This window comes from Lathyrus oleraceus, chromosome 3, assembly GCF_024323335.1.
Source record: "Lathyrus oleraceus cultivar Zhongwan6 chromosome 3, CAAS_Psat_ZW6_1.0, whole genome shotgun sequence".
NCBI lineage: Eukaryota > Viridiplantae > Streptophyta > Magnoliopsida > Fabales > Fabaceae > Lathyrus > Lathyrus oleraceus.
This window is the reverse complement of record NC_066581.1, coordinates 250,525,181-250,531,782: the sequence shown is the minus strand read 5'-3', so window position 1 is coordinate 250,531,782 and position 6,602 is coordinate 250,525,181. Positions and strand designations below refer to the sequence as shown.

The 6,602-nt window shown below is 38.8% G+C and overlaps 1 non-coding gene across 1 annotated transcript; it reads right to left on the bottom strand.

Annotated features, from left to right (window-relative positions):
• Window positions 1-5,209: 5,209 nt before the first annotated feature.
• Window positions 5,210-5,316, bottom strand: LOC127133155 (small nucleolar RNA R71). Its single transcript, XR_007807148.1, has one exon. It is a non-coding gene; the product is annotated as a small nucleolar RNA R71 (small nucleolar RNA).
• Window positions 5,317-6,602: the final 1,286 nt, after the last annotated feature.

Sequence of the window (6,602 nt, the reverse complement as noted above, 5' to 3'; positions counted from 1 at the left end):
GGCCTCATGCCTTTAGAATGCTAAATATGTTGAAGAGCAACTAGGCCTCATGCCTTTAGAATGCTTAATCTTGAAAGATGACTTGAAAGGACCCCTATTCTAAACTCACTTTTGTCCATTCTTTTTATTGCATTGTGGAACTTTTTGATTTGCTTGTTCTTGTGTGGTAGGGATCCCAAACTTGAGCTATTTAGAAGGACCATTGTCATGAGCATCCAAAACAAGAAAGACAAATCCAAATTGGAAGATCCTAGGAGCTTGATTGAATATTTGCTTGATTGCTTGAGTTAATTGCTTATTGCTTGCTAAGTCAAAAGGAAAGGAGCAACTTGGATCATCTTTATGATCTCAAGAAGGGAACTCCAAGGTTTTTATTTCCCTTCCCTCATCTTTGCATGTTTAGGACCTAGCCCTTCTCTTCTTCTCTCCACTCTAACCCAAGCCAAACTTATTTTGTGCAAACATTAACATTGTTTTCAAAATTAGAAACCTAGGCATTATGCCTTTGATTTTTTTTCAAACTCTTTTCATAATACTTAATTTGAATTGAACCTTAAGTCAACTTTGACTTCCTTTTGTGAATACTTATAATTGGTAAATCCAACTCACTCAAATTGTTTTGTGGTTCCAATGACCATTTTGCCAAAGCTTTTCATAAACACTAGCTATTAGGCTTGAGTTATCATAGTGGTTGATGTAAACCTCACCCGTATCCTTAGTGATTGGACTATAAGTCTTCCATACTTATTATAGGGTAGATCCCTCACTAGTATGTTGAAGCTCTCCTCACATGGTGGATTGTGGTTTAGGTTGAGTTTTCTCCCTTTGATAAAAAAAGACCTTAAGGCTTTTGACAAACCAATTCACCAACTTATTTTGAGATTTTTACCCTGAACTACGAGGTTTTGATCCTAGCTTCGTGATGGTACGTAGCAATGGGTTTATCCATTCAAACAACAAAATTGTAAATAATTTGTATATTCTTTTCTCATCTCTCCAATCATGTTTGCCCAAATATTTTCACAAATACCAACCTACCATACAACATTTTCAAAAAGGGCTCCCTTAGAGTACTAAGGATGTTTTGGGTGCTTAAAACCTTCCCATTGCAAAACCAACCCCCTTACCCAGATCTCTGACATTTTTATTAGTTTTTTATTTGATAAAACTTCTCGGTTTTTGTTCGCTTTCTAACATTTCCTTTGGATAAATAGAAGTGCGGTGGCGACTCGAATTGTATGATTTACTTTTGATTTAGTCAATAAATCTAAAGGTAACGAATACCCCGCTACAGAAAAGTGGCGACTCTGCTGGGGAGGTGTCTCCTAGTGGGTTTAGCCTACTTTTTACCTTTGTTGTATTGTATGTTTATATTTATTTGTGACATATTTTTGTGCAAATTTGGGATTACTGTATTGTTTGTAATGTATGAATTGCTTGATATATCAATTGCTTGTATGCTTGGTGGTCTCTTATGAGATGAGTTCCATACCCGAACTCAAGTGCACTTATGATATGAGAATGGCATAGTCTTGTTGACTTGTGTGGAGTTATTCCTTAGCAAGTTGACTTGCAAGCCTATTCACTTGGTGGAGGTTATGCTGGGATCAATAATGTCACACGAGTAGTCGTGGTTAGGCATTACTCTTTCCAATATAGACCTTAGAAGCCAAGGACCTTAGATTACCTAGCCCGTCTTGGCCTATTTTAGGACGTAGTGCGAAGATCGTTCAAGTGTAAGATTTGATACGATTGTTACGCGATACTACACTCATAAGAGTCTCTCTTGAGAATATTTTTGGAATACGAGTAGTCGTTTATCCGATAATATCCAAAAGATGGGATGATGACATTGGGAACCTCTTGTAGAACATGATTGTCAGGTTTAACCATAGTACACTCCCATTAGGTGGTTCTTAACCGAGACTCCATGCTCGTGACTTGCAACAAACCCTTGATTCGCGGTTGATCCGTTCTCGTATATCCTTAATATCAATGGAACTTGGGTGTTGATAAGGTGTAAACCATAATCCACCAAAATGGATGATTGATATTAAGGATGACTTGATCCATCCCGTGACCTTTGTGTGGTGTGACTTGCTTGATCCTTGAGTATGATTGTTGCATCCATGCATTCATGCATTCATAAACATCCATATCATCAACAATAAGAAAATTTTCAAGGAACTTTAGAGGTCTATTTGCAAATTTTCAGACATGGATAAGCAAAGAAGGAATACGAAGAAGTATAGTTTCAGACAACCCGACTTGAAAGAGTTAAGGAGTTTGACATCCTATGTATTAGATCCCTTGGAGTTCAAGGCTCGCCATGGGAAGCTTCTTTCTATTCTTGCTACTCAAGTGGATGAAGGTCTGATGAGTGTGTTGGTACAATTCTATGATCCTCTTTACCGTTGCTTCAGTTTTCCGGATTTCCAACTTTTGCCTACGCTTGAGGAGTATGCCTATCTTGTGGGTATACCTATCTTAGATCAGTTGTCGTTCAGTGGCTTGGAGAGAGTTCCTTCTTCCCAAGAGATTGCTGATCTGTTGCATATAGATGAATCTGATATTGGTGCTCATATGACTACCAAAGGTGGAATTCAAGGTCTCCCATCTAATTTCCTCATTGCTCAAGCTACTTATTTTGGGAAGGCCATGAGTGAGGACGCCTTTGAAGCCATATTTGTACCCCTCATCTATGGGCTAGTGTTATTCCCCAACATCGACAACTTTGTGGATATGAACGTTATTATGATTTTCTCTACTCTTAATCCCGTTCCGACTCTGTTGGGTGACGCTTATTTCTCTTTGCATATGAGGAATGCAAAGGGTGGTGGTACCATTGTGTGTTGTTTGCCTCTGTTGTACAAGTGGTTTATTTCGCACTTGCCACAGACGCTCGCCTTCAAGGAGAACAAAGGATGTTTACGGTGGTCCACGAGACTTATGTCTCTCACTAATGATGATATCTTTTGGTATAACTGTGTATATGATGGAGTGCAGATTATTGATAACACTGAAATTTACCGTATTTTCGACTCCGATTTCACATGCATTCTAGTTGTTTTATTGTTATTTTGTTGTGTTATTGCTATGTTTTCCTTTGTTTTCAGGTTTTTACTTTAATCGGAGCCCCGATCGAGAAAAGGAGCGAAAAAGAGCCAAAAACCCTAAAAATCAGCATTTTGCACTTATGGCCTACCCCATGGCGGGCGCCACAGACCCTGCCATGACGTGTCCAAGCTCAACTTCCCTCAACTCCCACGTTCCCCACTACCTCCACTAAGGAGCCTCACTTTGGCCTTGTGGCGGGCGCCACAAGAGGAAAATAGTTTCCCTCCCATTTTCAAGTTGAAGGGCATTCAAGTCATTTCCATCTTTTTACTTGCTTATAAATAGAAACTCGAATTCACTTTTACAATGATCCAAACTTAGAGCAGAGGCAAACTCAGAGCAACTTTGTTTCACTTAGGCATATATTCAGTTTTATAAAGTGGTAATCGCTTCGCATTGGAGTGTTACCACAATTGTGTAATCAAGTCTGTGATAGAGTCTGTAATCGAGTTTGGAGCACTTTGGAAGGAAGTTAATCCTTCCGCCATTTTCATTTCCGCTTTGCAATTTATTCAACCCTCCGATTGGAGTAGGTTTTTATTACTTGTCTTTATCTTATTTATTTTCCGCACTCGCTTTACTTTGTTTATTTTCTCGCACTCGCTTTACTTTGTTTATTTTCCCGCACTCGCTTTACTTTGTTTATTTTCCCGCACTCGCTTTACTTTGTTTATTTCCTCGCACTCGCTTTAAATTATTTATTTCCTCGCACTCGCACTACTTTTATTTATTTTAATGCACTTTTACTTTACCATGTCTAACTAAATTTATAAGGTTAGAATGTAAGGATCGTAATTGAACCAATAATCCGTACAATTGTTCGTAGAAACACTTAAGGGCTATTTTAACTTTCAACTTAAGTTTTCCCGCACTTCAATTCCGTTGGGTAATATCGAAAGTCGTCCAACGTTTTTTTAAACTTAATTGTTTTTAACTATTTCAAAAACAGCGAAAGCGCTTTGTCTAGTTCATTAGGAGTTTTTAACATTAAGAAGAAAAGAGATTTTAAAACTATTTTCCGACGCGTTTATCAGTTTAGAGTCTGGTTCGTAAGAACCTCTTTTGGTTAAGAAATCCAGGTTATAATACTTTTCAACTTAGTCAAGATACTATTAAAAATAGGTTTACTACTCTAACGCAATGCGCGCCTTTTTATAAGTGACAATAAGAGGGTTTGATTAGGGAGTACAACTCGGTTCTGAATACGCGAAAGCGACAGTTCATGTTAAATTAGTTCTTTTCAAAGTAGGAAACATTGCCCATAAGTAGCTCTATTAGCAAGTACTTGAATTATTAATTGATTACGTGAATTACATTCGACCCTGTCTTTATTAATTAAATTTATTTCAATACTTTACTTTTCATTGCACACTCTAAAAAAACACCTATTTTGATTGCCTTTGATAAACACCATAACAATAGATAACAATAGATTGACACTTGGTCTCTGTGGATTCGACAATCTTTTATACTACTCTGACGCGTTCGTATACTTGCGAAAAGCACGCATCAAGTTTTTGGCGCCGTTGTCGGGGACCAATTTCGTCAAATTTCATTTTCCTATTGTTATATCGTTTAGACTTAGGTTATTTCCCGCCGGTCAATGCGAAGAACTCGCAGCACCGGAAGTTTAAGCTTAGTATACCCTCTGGCGGAACCTGAACGTTACGCTCGCGCACGTTTATTCTTTCATAGAATTAAGAGAGCTATGGCCGAAGATCAAAACCAAAGACCTCTTAAGGACTTCGCTCAACCATCTAATGAAGAACCTAGTTCTAGTATAATAAACCCAACCATCCCAGCTAATAATTTTGAACTTAAACCATCCTTGTTGCAACTTGTGCAACAGAGACAATTCGCGGGTCTCGCTACTGAGAACCCAAACCAACATTTAAAAATATTTCTTCAATTAGCAGACACTTTTAAAACCAATGGAACTTCTCCTGAGGCAATACGTTTAAGATTATTCCTTTTTTCCCTCAGAGATAAAGCCCTATCATGGTTAGATTCCCTTCCACCCAATTCCATTACGACTTGGGATAACCTTAGAAGAGTATTTCTTGCTAGATATTTTCCCCCGAGTAAGACCTCCGTTCTTCGAAACCATATAACTAGATTTACCCAAAACCAAGGAGAATCGTTGTTCGAAGCTTGGGAGAGATATAAAGAGTTATTACGAGCATGCCCACATCATGGTTTATAAAATTGGTTAATCATTCAAACCTTCTATAATGGACTTCATTACAACACAAAGATGACCATCGACGCTGCCGCAGGCGGTGCTCTGATGAACAAACCTTATCCTGAAGCTAGTGTCCTCATCGAAGATATGGCTCAAAACCATCAATCATGGGGAGTCGAACGAGCGAAAATTGAGAAGAAGGAAGCCTAAGGAGGAGTGCATGAACTAAGCTCTATAGACATGATGCAAGCTAAAATGGACGCATTAGCCCTTAAAGTCGAGCATATGTGCATAAACCCGAATACTGTAGCCGCAATTTCGTCGGATTGTGAGATATGTGGAACCAAAGGGCACCAATCTGCAGAATGCAGTCTATTAAACGAAACCCACTCTGAGCAAGCGAACTACGCCCAAGGGAACCCATATTCGAATACTTATAACCCTGGATGGAGGAATCACCCGAACTTCTCCTATAAAAACAATAACCCTATTCAAAATAATGCACCTCCGAGACCTAATTATCAAGCCCCAAGACAAATCAACCTATGCAACCTGTGCCCCCAAAGACGAGCCTTGAGAAAATTATGGAAAATTTTATCACCGCTCAAACCCAACAAAACAAGGAGTTCATGAACCAAAACATTCATGTTAACGAATTGATTACTCAGTTAGGAACCAAGGTTGACCAAATAGTTACTCATACCAAGATGCTTGAAACCTAGATCTCTCAGGTAGCTTTAAACCAAGCCCCTCAGACTACACCTGGAGGACAATTCCCTGGACAACCTCAACAAAATCCGAGAGGACAAGCCAATGCCATTACCCTACGAAGTGGGAACGCTTATGATGAGCCACCAAACCCTAGATTGAGTGAACCCGAAACTTCCAAGGAATGTACCAAACCCATGGACGAAGTAAAGGAACCAGAGGAACCTGAAAACCAGGAAGGCCGAGAAAAAGGAGAAGAACCTAAAGACAAAACTTACGTACCACCCCCGCCATATAAACCACCTATACCATATCCCCAAAGACTCAAACAAACCTAGATCAATAAACAGTTTCAAAAATTTATTAAAGTTATAGAAAAACTTCATGTAGAAATCCCTTTCACATAAGCCATCACCCAAAGACATCCTTACCAACAAACGTAGACTTGATGATCTAAAGCCTTTGGAATGTAATGTTATTTCCGAGGACAAATTAGCAAAGAAAGATAAAGATCCTGGAAATTTCTCCATTCCTTGCCTTTTGGGTAATCATGTCATCGAAAAAGCTTTTCTAGACTTAGGAGCTAGTGTGAGCT